At 50.5% G+C, this 17,816-nt stretch overlaps 1 protein-coding gene across 3 annotated transcripts in view; it reads right to left on the minus strand.

The window, feature by feature from the left end:
* Cplx2 (complexin 2) overlaps nt 1-9,408 on the minus strand; it is a 66,049-nt gene extending 56,641 nt beyond the window's left edge. Inside the window, exon 1 of one of the 3 annotated variants that reach the window (XM_070036537.1) lies at nt 9,283-9,408. The gene's annotated coding sequence lies outside the window, so the exon portion shown is untranslated. Of the gene's footprint in view, nt 1-7,935; nt 8,040-9,041; nt 9,143-9,282 lie in introns of those variants that run through there. The other 2 variants (XM_070036535.1, XM_070036536.1) reach the window with 2 other exon arrangements.
* Nucleotides 9,409-17,816: the final 8,408 nt, after the last annotated feature.

Here is a 17,816-nt window from a genome sequence, read left to right on the forward strand (position 1 = left end):
CAAGCGCACTACCCACTGAGCCACCTTCCCAGCCCTGATTCAGTTTTGCCATAGGCAGGGTCCTTTCTCCCTGGCCCTGCCCTGGTCTTACCCAGTCCTATATCTACCTCCCCTTCTCTTTCTCTTTTGCTCTGCTGCTCTCTCTCTGCATTAGGGATGCTGCCTGCAAAGCACTTCCAAATCCACGGGCAGCCGGCTGGTGGATGGATTTTGTTCTCAGCAGGTGAGTCCTGAGATACTGGGCTTGGTCTGCCCTTTGGCTGACCTGTTGTAGAGATGGCAGCGATGGCTCTGGGGCGGCAGGAAGGATCATGGGATTTCTCTGATGTGGGCCACACCCTTTCTCTCCCCCCATTAAACTTCCACCTACCGCTCTCTTCCTTGCTCTTTGATTTTTATTTGAAAACATTTTCGGTGCTCAGTGGCTTGAACCCAGACTCCTGTACACACACAACACCCCCAGAGCTTTTGTTTGTATTTTCTCGCCCAGGATGGGCAAATTTGGACTCCTCCTGTCTCTTCCCTCAGAGTAGCTGGGATTATAGGAGTGCTCTACCATGTCCGGCTGTGCACATTTCTATTCTACAACCTTGTCAGGTTCCCCCTCTCCCTGTCAGGCCCCAGGGCATCTGCTTGGATGCGTGCTCCATAACCAGCCTCTTCTCCTCATTGAGATGTCAGCTTCAGCAGCCCTTCCTTGAAGTTTTCCTTTTCTAAAAACATTTACAGCCGGGCGCCGGTGGCTCACGCCTGTCATCCTAGCTACTCTGGAGGCTGAGATCTGAGGATTGCAGTTGGAAGTCAGCCTGGGCAGGAAAGTCTGTGAGACTCTTATCTCCCATAAACCACTCAGAAAACCGGAAGTGGCGCTGTGGCTCAAGTGGTAGAGCACTCGCCTTGAACTGAAAAGCTGAGGGACAGCGCCCAGGCCCAGAGTCCAAGACCCACAATTACATTCTCTGCAGTACTCCTTCTTCTTCTTCCTCTCTAAGCAGTTTCTAGGACTTGACAGAATTATTTTTTTTGTGTGTGCCAGGGCCTGGACACTGTCCTTGAGCTTTTATTTTATTTAATCTTCTTTTGCTAAAGGCTAGCTATTTACCCTTTGAGCCACAGTTCCACTTCCAACTTTTTGGTGGTTTATTGGAGATAAGAGTCCCATGGACTTTCCTGCCTGGGCTGACTTTGAACTGTGATCCTCACATCTCAGTCTCCTGAGTAGCTAGGATGATAGACATAAACCACTGGCACCTGGCTGGGCAGAATGATTTTTACATTTGCTTGCTTACTTCCTGTCTCCTCGCTAGCACAGGAGCTCTTGTCTGCTTTATTTACCTCCCCAGCTCTTCAAACAAGTACCGGCTCACATAGGTGCTCAGCCTCAGGCTGATGACTCGGGGAGCCATTCCCTGGGCTTCTGCCCCCAGGTTTAGAACACAAGATAGCATCTCTAATCCTGAAGAGGGCTGAGGGCCTGGATGTGCGCAGTGCCATACTGAAGACATAGCTCAAATGGTAGATAGGGTGCTCACGTAATATTTGCAAAGGTTCAATTCCCAAGTACCACCAACCGCCCCACCCCCCCTCACAAGCCCCATGGAGTTTCCTCAAAGAACTAAACATAGATCTTCCTTATGACCCAGCCATACCACATCTACCTAGGCATCTACCCAGAACAGCACAAGCCAGGAGACCCTAAAGACACCTGCACAACCATGTTCATTGCTGCATGAGTCACAATAGCCAAGTTGTGGAAACAGCCCAGCTGCTCTACAAAGAGAGGATCCAAAAAAATGTGGGACCTAGACACAATGGAATTTTACCCGGTCATTAGGAAGAATAACATGATGGCATTTGCAGGGAAATGGATGGGCCTAGAACAAATCATGCAAAGTGAGGTAAGCCAAGCACAGAGAGACAGGTGGTGCATGCTCTCTCTCATATGTGGAAGTTGGATCTAAAATACATTGGGGCATGGTAAATTATACAGGACTCTAGGCATTCACACATAGTGAGACCAAACGAGGATACTCTTTTTTGTTGTTGTTGTTGTTAGTCGTGGGGCTTGAACTCTGGGCCTGGGTGCTGTCCCTCAGCTCTTCAGCTCAACGCTAGCACTCTACCACTTGAGTCATAGCACCACTTCTGCTTTTCTGGTGGTTTATTGGAGATACGAGTCTCACAGACTTTCCTGCTCGGGCTGGCTTTGAACCAGGATCCTCAGATCTCAGCCTCCTGAGTAGCTAGGATGACAGGCTTGAGCCACTGGCGCCTGGCTCAAAGGAGGATACTCTTAAGAGAGGAACAGAAAGGCATGACGCTTGTGTGTCTCTTCTCATACAAAATAATAGTTATTGAAATGAACTCCAGGAAATGGAAACAAGAATTTTTTTTTCTTTTTGGCTGTTTTTGTTTCCTTCTCTCTCTGTCCTGTGTGTTCTTGATATGTCTTTGGGAGGGTAAGGGATGGTACAGAAATGGAGGGACAAGGGCATCCATTTCCCTGCAAATGTAACAGGGGTCCACACTAGATGCTATGTGGAAAATGAACTATACAGGTTGGGAAGGTGGGAAGCCCTGGGTTCGATTCCTCAGTACCACAGACACAGAGAAACCCAGAAGTGGCGCTGTGGCTCAAGGAGTAGAGCACCAGCCTTGAGCAAAAGCAGCTCAGGGACAGCACCCAGGTCCTGAGTTCAAGCCCCAGGACTGATCAAAAAAGAAACAGGAAGACAAAAAGAAAGACATATTTGCACCGGACCCATCCCTGGATTTGTAAAACAAAATAAATCATGCAGCAAGGCCCAGAAGGATGCTGCTTGTTTCCCGGATGATAAATGGGGAGCTCAGAATGACAAGACTTGTCTAAGCACCACCCAGCCCTAGCGTTGGACGTCAATGTCCGTGCCCTGGGCCGCTTCCCATAGGAGGATGCCCCATCCCGTCCTGCTCAGAGTGGGCATTCAGTACTGACAGCTGCAGCGCTCAGCATCTCTTGCATCTGCTGCTTGAACCCCAAGACCCCGTTTGCCCGTCCTGATTGTCACAGCTTTCTGATGGGAGATTCTAATGGCTGAATTTCTTCCTCTCTCTCTCTCTTTTTGCTGGAACACAGAGCTGCTGCTCTTGTGAATGCCCAGATACTTTTTTTCCCTTTCTTTCTTATTTCCCTTCTCTTCTCTCGGTGGCAGCGTCGGCAATTACGGCTCAGATTGTCTGGGGAATGGTTTTGATCTGCCAGGCCCTTTCCCAAGGTTAACTTCTGAACCCGAGCAGCTATGCCTGTGGCGGCTTCAGGAGGAGGGGGTTGTAAGGGGGTGTAGGATAGGGGATGGTGGTATCTTTTGTTACAAGGGAATCTTCTCGCTGATGAATCACCGAAAAGCTGGAAGTGGAGCCGGGGGTTCAAGTGGCAGAGCGCCCGCCTTGAGTGAAAGGGTCAGACAGCACCCAGGCTCTGAGTTCAAGTCCCAGTGCCTGTGTGTGTGTGTGTGTGTGTGTGTGTGTGTGTGTGTGTGTGTGTGTGTGTGTGTGTGTGTGTGTGTGTGTGTCTTTACAGAGCTGAGGGGCTTCTCTGAGTGAGGGCTCAAGACCCCCTAGAGTTTGATCTCCTAATCTCAGTTTAGTAGTGTCCTTAAAACCAGCCAGTAAGGCAGGTATCTGTGACTCCTGCCTGTCATCCTAGCTACTCAGGAGGCTGAGATCTGAGGATCGCGGTTCAAAGCCAGCCCAAGCAGGAAAGCCCAATAAAAATCACTAGAAAACTAGCAGTGGTGCAGTGGCTCAAGTGGTGGAGCACTCACCTTGAGCTGAAGAGCTGAGGGACGGTGCCCAGGCCCGGAGTTCAAGTCCCACGACCGACCAAAAACAAACTAACAAAAAACCAGCCAGCAAAACTCCACAGCCTTTTGCATAAAGTCTCCAAATCTGACCGTGGCTCAGGGGATCTCTGCATGATCAAGTCCTGCCCACTTCCTGCCCTGTCTTCTGTCATTTTTCCTCCTCCAAAGACGCTGACTTCCTGCCAGGCTACACAATCAGTCAGTCCAGCCTTGAATTAGGGCCTCTGCCAGAGCGAATTCCTTCACCTGGAATATTCTTTCCTGGCTTCACATGGCCGACTCCTGCGTCGACCTCTTTTCCCCTTTGTCAGTGGTCTATATGTTTCCCCACTGTTGTTAACACCTATTACCCGTCTCCAAGTGCCTTGCTATGGGAGAAGCCATTCCATGGACAAAAGACCCAGGGCCCTGTGGGATTCTGCACGTCTGGTCTCTACTAGGTCTAGGGAATAGAGCTCCATCTCAATCAGTGTCTTACCCAGGCTGACAAATCGCCCGAGCAGAAATCTAGCCTCTTGATTTCCTTCCATTGTTTGGTAAGAGCTCCCAGAAGTGGGGTAGTTTCCTTGGCTCTTAGCACGCATCTTACGTGTCTACCCACACATGGCTTAAGGGAAGTTCATGGACCTCGAACCGCCCTGTTCCATAGGTAGGGGCCTTCCTGGAAAGCCCGATTGTTTCCTGCTATAGTCCAAGCTTTGGAGCTCAGGCTGGGGCACAGAGATCTACCACAGCTGTTGTACTTCATCAGCAACTGGAGAAATGTTAGGCTTTTTTTTTTTTTAAAAAAGGGGTGTGTAGGGGGCAAAACTCTGCTCCCTGAACACATCAAAGGGGCTAAAGCCCAATTCAGAGATGAAGAAGAGAAGGTTTACAAGTCAGTCATCTGGTAAAGGGTAACAGTGAGTGGGGGAAAAAGATAAAAATCCACAGCATTCAGGTGTGGGTGTCCAAGCAGAGAGCTCTTTGCGAATGAGAATCAAGGAGTCCGCTGAGAGAGAAGTACAAAGTCGGAGTCACTCAGCTCTCTTCAAAGAACTTCAAATAGCCTGGCGCTGGTGGCTCATGCCTGTAATCCCAGCCACTCGAGAGACCTGAGGACTGAGGATTGTGATTCAAAGCCAGCCTGGGCAGAATAATCCATAAGACTCTTATCTCTAACTAACCAGCTAAGAGGCTGGGTGTCAGTAGCTCATGCCTGTCATCCTAGCTACTCAGGAGGCTGAGATGTGAGGATTGTAGTCTGAAGCCAGTCTGGGCAGAAAAACTCCCATGAGATTCTCATCATGAATTAACCACTCAAAAACTGGAAGTGGTGCTATGGTTCAAGTGGTAGAGGGCTAGCTTTGAGCACAAAGAGGTTCAGGGACAGTGCCTAGGCCCTGAGTTCAAGCCCCACAATGGATTTTTAAAAAAACTAACCAGCAAAAAGCTGGCCCAAGTGGTAGAGTGCCAGTCTTGAGGGGAAAAAAGCGAGGCTCTGAGTTCAAGTCTCAGGACCAACCCCCCCCCCCCATACACACACAATTATGGAAGAAAACTTGATCAGGACATGTCAAAGGCCAATTGTCATGCATGCCTATTCCTTTCGTTGTTGTTGGTGGTGGTGGTGGTGGTTGTGCGGCTTGAACTCAGGGCCTTGGGGCTGTCCCTGAGGGTTTTTATTTTTGGTTGTTTTGTGTTTTTGCTCAAGGCTAATAATACTCTACCACGTGGACCCACAGTGCCACTTTGATTTCCTGGTAGTTAATTGGAATAAGAGTCTCATGGACTTTCCTGCCCAGGCTGGCTTTGAACCATGATCCTCAGGTCTCAGCCTCCTGAGTGCCCAGGATGACAGGCGTGAGCCACAGGCGCCCGGCTGACCTTATTCTTGAGAACCAGCAAGTCACCTCTTTGCTCTTCCTACCTCCTTCCAGCTTGTGTGAACTCAAGGACGGGACCCGGCCTCCCCTTGGGGTGCCTCCCATCCTGAGGAACCCCAAGGCTGAATCTTCTAGGCAACATGGTGCACTGGGAAGCCTGGTATACTACCACTTCAAAGATGGCGGCCCTGGTACCCAGCACTAGGGAACTGTGGGTAAATCCCTCCCCTTTCCTCAGCCTTGTCCTATCAGAGGCGGCTGCAGGAGTTCCAAACGCCTGGTTTCCAGAACTTCAAACTTTCTATCTTTTTTTCACTTAAGTAAACAGTGTGAAATGTATTTGAAAGTGAAAGAAGAGCCGAGAAAGGAAAGCAAGACTCCCCATTGGGAGAGGGGCCCAAAGAGGAGTTCAATGAGTCCTCTTGGAAGGTTTTATGTTTTGGGGTAGTTTTTCTTTTGTAAATGCCAATCCTGGGGCTTGAACTCAGGGAGTGGGCCCTGTCCCTAAGCTCCTTTTGCTCAAGGCTAGTGCTCTACTACTTGAGCCACAGTTCCACTTTTGTCTCTTCCTCCTTTCCTTCCTTCCTTCCTTTCTTCCTTCCTTCCTTCCTTCCTTCCTCCTTCCTTCCTTCCTTCCTTCCTTCCTTCCTTCCTTCCTTCCTTCCTTCTGCTTTCTCTCTCTCTTTCTTTCTCTCTCTCTTTCTTTCTTTCTTCCTTCCTTCCTCCCTCCCTCCCTCCCTCCCCCCCCCCCTCTCTCTCTCTCTACTTCATTGGAGATAAGAGTCTCATGGTCTTTCCTGCCCTGAGTTGGCTTCAGACTGTGATCCTCAGACCTCAGCCTCCAGAGTAGCTAGGATGACAGGTGTGAGCCTCTGAAGGGCAGAAGATATATCAAACCTAAGTCAGTGTGTGTGTGTGTGTCTGTGTGTGTGTGTGTGTGTGTGTGTGTGTGTGTGTGAGAGAGAGAGAGAGAGAGAGAGAGAGAGAGAGAGAGAGAGAGAGAGAGAGAGAGAGAGAGAGAGAGAGAGAGAGAGAGAGAGAGAGATTGGGGAGATGTGAATATGTGTGTTGAGGACAAGTATGAACATAAATGAAACCCAGTTGGCCAACTAGTTAAAGACCAATGACGCATTCATCATACGATTCTATTCATTCAAAGTATATTTAAAAGATGCCACCTGCAAAGGCCCTGTGGAGAATGGCTCTAGTCTCTTAGTCCAGTCTCCATCCTGTGGAACCTTCTGGCATGGTGGCCTAGCCCTGTGGCTTGTGATTTCACACCTGGGGGCCAGGGGTTGAGGTGCTTTACACACAGTTCTCTTTGTCCAATGCACTTTCCCTCCATTTCCCTCGCAGCCCTCGGCTTCGGCAAACCCCCGAGCCTCATTTACTAGCGGGATCTCTTTTTCACAGCCTACTGCTACTCTGCAGTTTTTTCTCTTTTCTTTTCCAAGCTCCAAGACTGGGGCTCGAACTCTGGGCCTGGGCACTGTCCCTGAGCTTCTTTTGCTTACAGCTAGTGCTTTACCCCTTGAGCCACATCACATCGCTTCCAGCTCTTTCTGTGTCTGTGGTGCTGAGGAATCGAACCCAGGGCTTCATGCATGCGAGGCAAGCACTGTACCCCTGAGTCACCTTCCCAGCCCCTGTGGGCATTGGTTTTTAAATAAAACTCCTCTCCCATGAAGAGTCTAGCACCACAGTCCCAGGAGTTAAGAAGCCTGTTTTGTTTTTGTTTTTGTTTTTTTTTAGGTCCAAATTACCAAGTGACCTTGGGCAAATCACCTCTTGGCGCCCTCCCCTCGCCTCCCCTCAACTCCCACCCCCAAGTCCCGTCTCCCAGGGAGACCATGAGTGATGGGGAGGAGCACGTGACCCCGAGGCAGGGAGGGAGGGAGGGAGGGAGGGAGGGAGGCCCCGCCCAGCTACCAGAGGCCAGGACGGGTGAATCAGAGATTCTGGCTGGCTCTGCTGTGGGGGAACCTCCCAGCTTCTCCTGACTCCTGGCAACCTCCTCCCCCTCCATCCTCCCCCCTCCTCCCCTCCCTCTCTCTTCCTGGCAGGTTGGGATTTCTGTGGAGGAGGGGGTGGGTGGGAGGGTGTGTGTGTGTGTGGGGGGTCTCCCCCTTCTCCGTGCCTCGGGGTACGGCTTCCCCCTCCCCCCCACGCCGTTGCTCAGCCCCCACCCCATCCCCCCACCCCCACCAAACACGGAAACTCAGCCTCACACTTTCTAGGGATGTTCCGGGCGCAGCCAGAGCCGGCGATCGCCGCGCGCTCGCTCTCTCTCTGGCTCTCTCTCTCTCTCTCGCTCTCGCTCGCTCTCGCCCCGATCTGGGCTCCCAGGCAGCGGGGAAGGGGAAGCCGCGCACCGCCGGCCGCCACCCGAGCCCACGCGGAGGCCCAGCTTCGCCCCATCCGCGCGGAAGGGGGGAGGTGGGGGGGAGGGGAGGGGCCTGACTCCCTCCCCCGGGGAAGAGGGGAGGGGGGAGGAAATCCCCTGCTCCCCTCCCCCGCCCCGACATCGGTGCCCGATCACCCCTAGATCCTCCACCCTCCGAGCCCCGCTCGCCCGCCCGAGGCCGCCGCCAGGGTCCCCTCCGGTGCGCGCGCACCAGGCCTTCGCCCCCCCCCCCTCCACCCCGCCTCTCCCGCCTCCTCCCCTGACACCCGCTTTGTGGGGGAACCCGGGGTCCCCCGACCCGGGACAACAAAGCACCCGGGAGGGAAGAGACCGCGGGGGGCGCTGTCCGCGGTGCTGAATACGGACGCTGTCCGCGGTGCTGAACCGCAGGGCCGAGCCCGGAGCGCGGTCCGCGGTGCTGAACAGCAGGGCCGAGCCCGGGGCGCTGTCCGCGGTGCTGAACAGCAGGGCCGAGCCCGGAGCGCTGTCCGCGGTGCTGAACAGCAGGGCCGAGCCCGGAGCGCTGTCCGCGGTGCTGAACAGCAGGGCCGGGCTCGGGGGCGCTGTCCGCGGTGCTGAACCTCAGGCCGAGCCCGGAGCGCTGTCCGCGGTGCTGAACCGCAGGGCCGAGCCCGGGGCGCTGTCCGCGGTGCTGAACAGCAGGGCCGAGCCCGGGGCGCTGTCCGCGGTGCTGAACCTCAGGCTGAACCCAAGGCGCTGTCCGCGGTGCTGAACAGCAGGGCCGAGCCCGGGACGCTGTCCGCGGTGCTGAACCAGGACCCCCCCCCCCCCCCTTGGCCGAGCCGGGTCGGGGAGCGGAGCGGGAGCAGGCCCGGGGGCCGGGGGTGGGCCTGCGGCCTGGGTCTCCCCCACCCCTCGCACCGATGCCTGGAAGCGCGGGCACGCGCGCGCGCGCGCGGGCTGACAAACCTGAACCGAGGCCGGCGGCTCCTCCGCGCGCGCCTGTGCGGGGTGGGGTGGGGGGTGGAGTGCGGTGGGGATGGGATGGGGGGGAGAAGCCGAGCGGGACGCCCTCTCTCCCCCCCTCCTCCTCCTCCGACTCCCGGGGGCTGAGGCTGTACGGCGTGCGCGCGCACCCGCCTCTCCTCCTTCCCACCCCCCTTCCTCCCCCAGAGCCTCCTCCTCCTCCTCCTCTTCCTCTTCCTCCTACCTGGGCTCCCACGTGTGCGCCGGGGTGGCGGGGTGGAGGCTGCAACAGCCCCGCTGCTGCCCTTGTCCGTCTGTCCGAGGGGACGCAGAGTCCACACAGGCCTCGCCAGCACCCCCAGGGTAGACTGGATCGCGGGGAGACCCGAGCTTCCTCGATACACGAGGCTTGGGGGGGAGGTTGTGGCGGACGGGGGTGGGGGGGGGAGCCGTTGGCGGCGGGGATGCAAAAGAGCACCAGCAGCAGAGGTGGCTGAGAAATCAGGAAGGAGGAGTTCCCCTGTGTCTTCAAGTTTGGGCACTTGGGAGGGGGGTGTCTGTTGCTAGGGCATCCTGACTTGAAACCTCTCTCTCTCTCTCTCTCTCTCTCTCTCTCTCTCTCTCTCTCTCTCTCTCTCTCTGGGATCCATAACCCACCTGTCCTTCAGGGAGCTCCACTCCCTCGTTGGTCTTAACCCTAGTCCCTCCTGTCTGTCTGCCATCAAACAGACCCCAGGGAGATCTTGCTAGAGGGCGGCTATTTTTAAGCGCTTCAGCAGACAGCCTCACAGCCTTGCTTTGTTCCTGTGGAGTTCACATCAGGGCAGAGAACCATTCATTCGAAACAAGCTCACCCCAGGGCCTTCGCACCTGCGGTTGGTGCTCTTTGGTCTGACAGCTTCTGTTGAACTTGCACTTTTAAGTGTTTTCCTTCCCAGTATTTTTTTTTTTCTGTCTTCTGCTTTACGTGCCGGCACTGAGGCTTGAACTCAGGACCTCTCACTTTCACTTGGCTTTGGTTGCTCCAGACATGTGCTCTACCACTTGAGCCACAGCACCACTTCTGAATGTTTTCATTCCAAGTGAACAATCTGACTCCTACTCAATCCCTCCTGGCCCTCATCTCCTTTAGCCTCAGTGTGGCTCTGCTAGGGATGTGAATCACTTCCAGTATATCATAAACGCTCACACATTTGTATCCCCGCCTACCAGACTCCTTTAAAAACAACAACAATAAGGAAACTAACCTAGCTGAGCACCCGTGGCTCACGCCTGTCATCCTAGCTACTCAGGAATCTGAGATCTGATGATTGGGGTTCAAAGCCAGCCCAGGAAGGAAATGCTGTAAGATTCTTTATCTCCAATGTACCTCCAGAAAGGCCGAAGTGGCGCTGTGGCTCAAGTGGTAGAGTGCTAGCCTTGAGCGAAAATGCTCAGGGACAGTGCTCAGGCCCTGAGTTCAAGCCCCATGCACATCTCTGTGTGTGCGTGCGCGCACACACACCCACACCCACATCCACAAAGAGTGGTTCTGTATTTTTTTGTCTTTCCATCTACTGGCAGGATGACAGACACAGAGATTCTGCTGAATATTTGGGGAACTGGAAAGCAGAGCTCAGAGGGGGCAGCTTGTTTTTTTGTGGTCGCTTATTTGATTTACTTTCTTTTTCAGTTCATTAGTTGTGTGTGTGTGTGTGTGTGTGTGTGTGTGTGTGTTTGTGTGTGTGTGTGTGTGTGTGTGTGTGTGTGATAGTCTTGGGCTTGAACTCAGGGGTCTGGGCCTTGTCTCTTAGCTTTTGTGCTCAAGGCTAACAATCTATCACTTGAGCCACAGTTTTCCACTTCTGGCTTTTGGTGATTAATTGGAGGTAAGAGTTTCATGAACTTTCTTGCCTGGGCTGGCTTCAAACCATGATCCTCAGATCTCAGCCTCCTGAGCAGTTAGGATGTGAGCCACCCGTACACAGCTTGTTATTCGTTTCGAGACAGAGTCTCACTATGTTAGTCCAGGCTAGTCTGGAACTGTGGATCCTCCTGCATCAGCCTCCCCAAGCGCTGGGATTACAGGCATGTGCTCCAATGCCTGATGCTGTGTATCTATGTGTTCATCACAGCCTTGCTCAGTTTCACATGGCAGACTGTCTGCCTTGTCACCGACTCACCCATGAGTCAGAAGCTCCCTCTAGGATGTGTACAAAGCTGCTTTAAAAACAATGATTAAAAAGAACTCACGGCTGGTCTCTCTGCCTAGCACTTTTACCATCTTGACTCATGGGTCCCAATCCTCGTTGTCACTTAGATTTTTCTGTGGTTGCTGAGAGAGAATGAGAGAGAGAGAGAGGACACGGATACAGTACACAGAGAGATACATATATATATATATATATATATATATATATGGAGAGATACAGAGATACATATGTAAATATAGATATATAGTTAGATATAAATATATATAGATGTGTAGATATATATAAATGTATATGTATTATAAAATATGTGTATATTATATAGATAACATACGTGTACATAAATACATATACATAATATATTTAATATACATAATATATAAATTATAAATACCCAGAGAATACACAGAGGTACAGAGAGAGATAGACAGAGAGATGGATATATATAGAGATACATGGCGAGAGAATAGAGGAAAAGGCAGAGGAGGAGGAGGCTGGAAAGGAGGAGGAGAGAGAGGATGAGGAGAAGGAGAAGGAGGGAGGGGAAGAAGGGGGAAGAGGATGGAGGGGAGGAGAAGAAGGGATGGGGAGGAGGAGGAAGAGGAGGAGGAAGAGGAATGGGGGAGGAGGAGGGGGAGAGAGGAGGAGGAAGAGGAGGAATAGGAGAAGAGGAAGAGAAGGAAGAAGTGAAGGAGGGAGGGGAGGAGAAGGAGAGAGGAAATGAGGAGGAGTAGGAGGAATGGGGGAAGAGGAGGAGCAGGAGGAGGAGGAGGAGGAGGAAGAGGAGGAGGACTTCCATCCTCAAGTCCTGGTTGTCAATAATCTAATGGCAGTTGGGCTTGCTGATCTGTAACTCAATTCAGTTTCCCTGCGGCCCCGCGGGGAACACGTTCAGCCCCTAATAGGGAAAGTCTCAGAAATGAGACTGTGAGTTTACACCAGAAAAAGAGTGCTGTGCACCCTGGGCTTGCAGGTCTTAGGGAACTGGTGTCACCCTGCTCAGAGCCCTCTCACCCCCAGCATCTGGTTTGGTGTTTCTGGCAGTGTTGGCTGGCAGGTGTGATTCTGTCCCCTTGGAACGCTTCCTGCCCAGGGACCCATGCTGTGGGCCTAGAACTAAGACCTTCAGGGTCCCCCCCCATCAGAAGTACAGACAGTGTGGGGAGCGGTACAATCTGATAAATGCCCAGGAGTCTAGCTACTCAGGAGGCTGAGATCTGAGGATCGTAGTTTGAAGCCAACCCGGGGAAGAAAAGTCTGTGACACTCTGATCTCCAATTAATCAGCAGAAATGGAGATGTGGCTCAAGAGGTAGAGTGGGAGCCTTGAGCAAAAAAACCAAAGTAGCTCAGGGATAGTGCCCAGGACTCAAGTTCAAGCCCCAGTACACACACACACACACACACACACACACACACACACACACACACACACACACACACCAAAACAAAGCAGGCATCTCGTTACCCCCATAGCAACAACAGTGGAACAATACAAAACAATTTGCAATGATGAGCTTCTACTCATATTGGAAACATCACTCTAAAAATGGTTGGACCTTCATCTCCAAGATGACTACAGAATAATGAGCTCCTTCGTGTGGTGTCTGAATGCATTGCCAAACACCGGGACCTGGGCAGCTGCTCTGTAAGATTTATTCAAGAACCTGGCACTGGTGGCTCAGGCCTGTCATCCTAGCTACTCAGGAGGCTGAGATCTGAGGATCGTGGTTTGAAGCCAGCCTGGGCAGGAAAGCCCCGGAGATTCTCATTGCCAATGAGCTACCAGAAAACCGGAAGTGGTGCTGTGGCTCAAAGTGATCGAGCGCTCGCCTTAAGTGAAAAAGTTCAGGAACAGTGCCCCGGTCCTGAGTTCAAGTCCCACAACCAACCAAGTGGAAGGACCTAGATATTAAGAGTCTAGTTCAGAGACAGTGACAATAAACTGAGAGATGAACAGCCCCACTTATTCAAGGAGTGCACAATTCTTGGGACTGGCTTACTCTAGAAAGAAGCTAGCCGCAGCCTCCTGCCTCTGAGCCCCATGGGGGTGACTGGGATTGAGCTCTTTTGAATTGTTCCTGAATCATTGTCATCACTTTCCTCTCTTGTGTACAGAAAAGCGTGTTGGTACCTAAGCATTCACCTCCCAGCCAAAGCCTTTTAAGATCTTTGGACTCCTGGATTTCCCTCCTGATCTCTTCTATTATGTGGTAAGAATGTTGTATGCCAACAGTTCTCTGTTTCAAAAGAGCGATCGCTGTGTAATAAAACTCAGTTCTTGGCTCAAGAACTGAAATCTACCTTCTGTCTCTCCGTGTGGGCCCCCATAATGGCTGCCTCACGGGAGATGCTTTTGCATCAGCCTTCCTGACCCTGACAGAAGTTTCCTTTCAGTCCTTCAATATACACTTGTCAGCCCGGTGTGGTAGCGCACACCTTTAATCCCAGCTCTGGAGGTGGGTGGAGGGGCCGAGGTAGGAGGATCTGTGCATTGGAAGCCAGCGTGGGCTAGGTTGGGAGAAGTTGTTTCAGAACTGGAGACAATCCCAACTCTTGTCCTCAGCTCTGGGACACAGCTCTCTCTCTCTCTCTCTCTCTCTCTCTCTCTCTCTCTCTCTCTCTCTCTCTCTCTCTCTCTCTCTCTCTTCCTGGCCTAGGCTGGCTTTGAATCATGATCCTCAGATCTCAGCCTCCTGAGTAGCTAGGATGACAGGATACAGGCACGATCCCCTCCCCCCCCCCCCCCCCCCCCCGCCTCCACCTAGCTCTTTTCCTCTTTCCTTTAATGGGATGTCATCTCTAAGAGTGATGGTACCACATCTCTTGTATTTAAGCTCTATAAACTCACCTCTTGGTCTCGGTTGTACTTGAGCACGCACAATTTACAAGACAATAGAAATAGATTTTCTTAGCGTTCTGGGGTCTGGTGAGTCTCAGGATGAACAGAAGGCCTGCTGTGTGTCCCGTGGCAGGAAGCAGAGGCTGACTGAGAAAGCCCTTGTGTTCTCATAGGTCAGAGGGAGAGAAGGACAGGCACTCGGGACCTCAAAGGCCCCAACACAGTATCAGTGTCTTACCACTTCCGGCCGGTGACCCGGTGAGGAGTGAGGTAGACATCTGCTAGCCGCAACCATTTCCCACCTGACATCTCCATGCGCGCTCCAAGCCCAGTTAGCAGATGATGGCAAGTCAGCTGCTATTCATTTTCGAGACCATTCATAATCAGCCCCCTCATTCAATTCTTGAGACAGCCATAGAAGTTAAGTATGATCACCCCAAGTGTATGAGTAGGGAAACAGGGACCCAGAGACAAGGAGAGTCGGAGCTCATGAGAGGAGCTCACATGAATTGTAAAAATAAAAGAGGAGTATGGATCATCAGTAACTCAGGCCTGTAATCTGAGCTATCCAGGAGGCTGAAATCTGAGGTTTGAAGCCAGCCTGGCTTGGAAAGTCTGTAAGAATCTGATCTCCAATGAACCCATCAAAAAGCTGGAAATAGAGCTGTGGCTCAAGGGGTAGAGCACCATCCTTGAGTGAAAAAAAAACAAACTAAGCAAGAGCAAGAGGTCCTGAGTTCAAGCCCCAGTACCGGCACACACATATACAAAAGATATGATACTTAGAAGGATCTAAGGAATAACTTTGTGGTTATATGTACAGTTCTGCCAAACAGAACCTTGGGAGAATGAGCCTCCTCATCCTGAGGAGAAAGAATACACATCTCTGGCCAAGCCTTGACTCCCTTCTGCAGAGGGAAAGGTGACAGGAGATCAAACACACAGAGCCTGGATTCAACCCCAAATCCATCAGGTTCTCATCCAAGCTTTGTTCTCATTAAATCATGAAACTGCTGGGTGCCCTTTACTAGGTTGTGAAGTCCCAGCCCCTTCTCGGATCGTGTCTGTCACCTGCAGAGACAAGAACCCACCGATCAGCATCCCTAAGTCTCATGGGGGCCAATAGTTGCATCCCTTTAAATTGCTTCCCAAGCTGCTTAGCCTGGCAAAGGACAGGCTCTGCTTACTAGACTCTGAAGCTTCTCTGGGCTCTGATTGGCTGGAAGCAGGGGATATGCTAATGACGGGGCGGGAGGCAGAGCTCCTCCAATTGATTGCATCCCTTCAAATGGCTTCCCAAGCTGCTTAGGGCCTTGGCAGATAATAGGTTCCTCTTAACAGGCTCTGAAACGTCTCTGGGCTCTGATTGGTTGGAAGTAGGGGATATGCTAATGACTGGCTGGGAGGAAGCGTTCTCATCCAGCTGATACAATCTCTGAAAATGCTGACAGATGCCTTAGATCTGTGTACTGTGTACTGTGGTGGCAGGCAGAGCAAAGACATGGAATGAAGCTGAATTCGAGGTGGCTTCATCTGTGTGCCTAGAGCAAGCCTTACCTGAAGCTGCTCCTGTCCTTTTCTGTTCTTCACTTGATAGTAGCCAAAAGGCCAAGAAGCGATGGCCTTTACTGTCCTCTCAAGCAACAAATTCTCTTTATTTTTCAAACAATTTTGAGATGATTGTTAGGATATTTTAAGTGTAATGAATTCACATATGCATACACACATCAGTACATATATACATATAAATATGTAAATATACACTTAGAGAAACATACACATGCATATATGCACACACATGTATACACTTGCATATTTATATATGTACATACATATACACATATGCATATATACATATTCATATGTACAGTATTCATATTTATATGTGCATATACATGTACATATGAATATAGTATCATACATATATGCATACACACATATACATTTATAATATATACACATATGTATATATGTGTGTGTATAAATATACTAATATTATAGGTAATATGTAATATATAATACTACACAATACTCTCACACATGACGGATTATATAATTATATATTATACCAAATATTACATATTATATAATATATAGTGTGGTATATATATTATATATTATATATTATATGTCTCTGCATATACAATGAGCCCCAATAGATGGATGAAAAGAAAGGCTAGAATTGGAATTTCCTTTGTGATTTTTTCTTATTTTTTATTTTTATTTTTTTTGGGGTCCGGTACTGGGGCCTGAACTCTGGGCCTGGGCGCTGTCCCTCAGCTCTTCAGCTCAAGGCTAGCGCTCTACCACTTGAGCCACAGTGCCACTTCCGGCTTTTTTCTTTTTGCTTATGTGGTGCTGAGGAATCGAACCCAGGGTCTCAGGCATGCAAGGCAAGCGCTCTACCACTGAGCCACCTTCCCAGCCCCTGATTTTTTTTAAATCCATGAACTTCCTGACTCCTGAACTTCCTGATGCTTCCAAAGCATCACCACATCTGTCCATATTAGTTTGTCTTGTGTCTGACATTGTTCATTGCTGCTGTTTTGCTTCTTGAGCTCAGAGACCCATCAGGCGTGGATGTGGGTGCCAGGGCTTGGTAGCTGGCACTGGACAGAATTGCTCTGCGTCATTGTGTGCACATCCAAGCAGGACTACCAAGGCAAGTACCAGGCAAGAGGCTGAACAAAGATGGAGAAGCAGAGGTGGAGAGAGGAGGAGAGAGGCAGAGCAAGGCACTATGGGTAGTCGGCTGTGTGTGTCAGTGAATGCAAGCAAAGGCTGTGGGGTTTTCTGATGGACAGGTACACTAGGGGTTAAAGAAAATTCAGAGAGACTGTGGGGGGGTCTATCTCCTTCTAGGGTGAAGGTTAAAGCATGGCCAGCAAAGGATAGCCAAATGATCCAGGCAGAGCAGAGATTATTGGGTTTTGCTGGGGCTAATTTTAGGCTAACTTGATTGGGTCTTGGATGTCCAGACAATTGCTTCCATATTAGAATATATCTGTGAGGGTTGTCTTTTTTTTCCTGGAAGAGATTAGCCTTGGAATTGGTGGACCAAAAGGCAAATGCCCTCCTCCGTGTCAGCAGGTTGTGGGATATCTCAGGTTCCAAGGCTGGGAACAAATTCCCCAGTGAATCTCTTCACATTTAGATGAGCATATAAACAGAACCTACAATTGTGTGTGTAGGTGTGTGCGCATGCCTGTGCTAATACATGCGTGTGTATGTGTGTGTGTGTGTGTGTGTGCACACATTGTTTGTTTGTTTCTAGCAGTCTCTGACTAATATGGGTTCCTAGGAGTAATTGGGAGCCAGGGGAAAACATTCCATTCAATACGAACCACTCTAGAGAGGAATAACATTTCTGACATAAAAGCAAGTCAATAGATTTGACTTGGCTTTGTCAAGAGCTACACAATGAAATTAATGATATTCTACACTTAACAAAACACAGGTCACTGACTGACTTTACAGGCAAAGAAGAGATGAGTGTTGCTTCTTTTGAAATAAAATATATGTCATAGATACATTATATATATATTTCAATAAAATTCTTGCAATAACTCATTACCACCTCTTTTATTTTAACTTTGACACAATTTGACTTTGACACAACAGGACTAATTTTGCGCAAAATCTTCAGGGTTTTTTTTTTTTTAACATGATTTCCCCCTAAGGGTCTTCTTAATACTTTAAATTCCAGGTAGCCAAAATATGTTGGGAGGGGGAAGAATTCAAAGAGGGG

Source organism: Dipodomys merriami, unplaced genomic scaffold, assembly GCF_024711535.1.
Source record: "Dipodomys merriami isolate MVZ:Mamm:240054 unplaced genomic scaffold, mDipMer1.0.p SCAF_271, whole genome shotgun sequence".
In the NCBI taxonomy this organism is placed as follows: Eukaryota; Metazoa; Chordata; class Mammalia; order Rodentia; family Heteromyidae; genus Dipodomys; species Dipodomys merriami.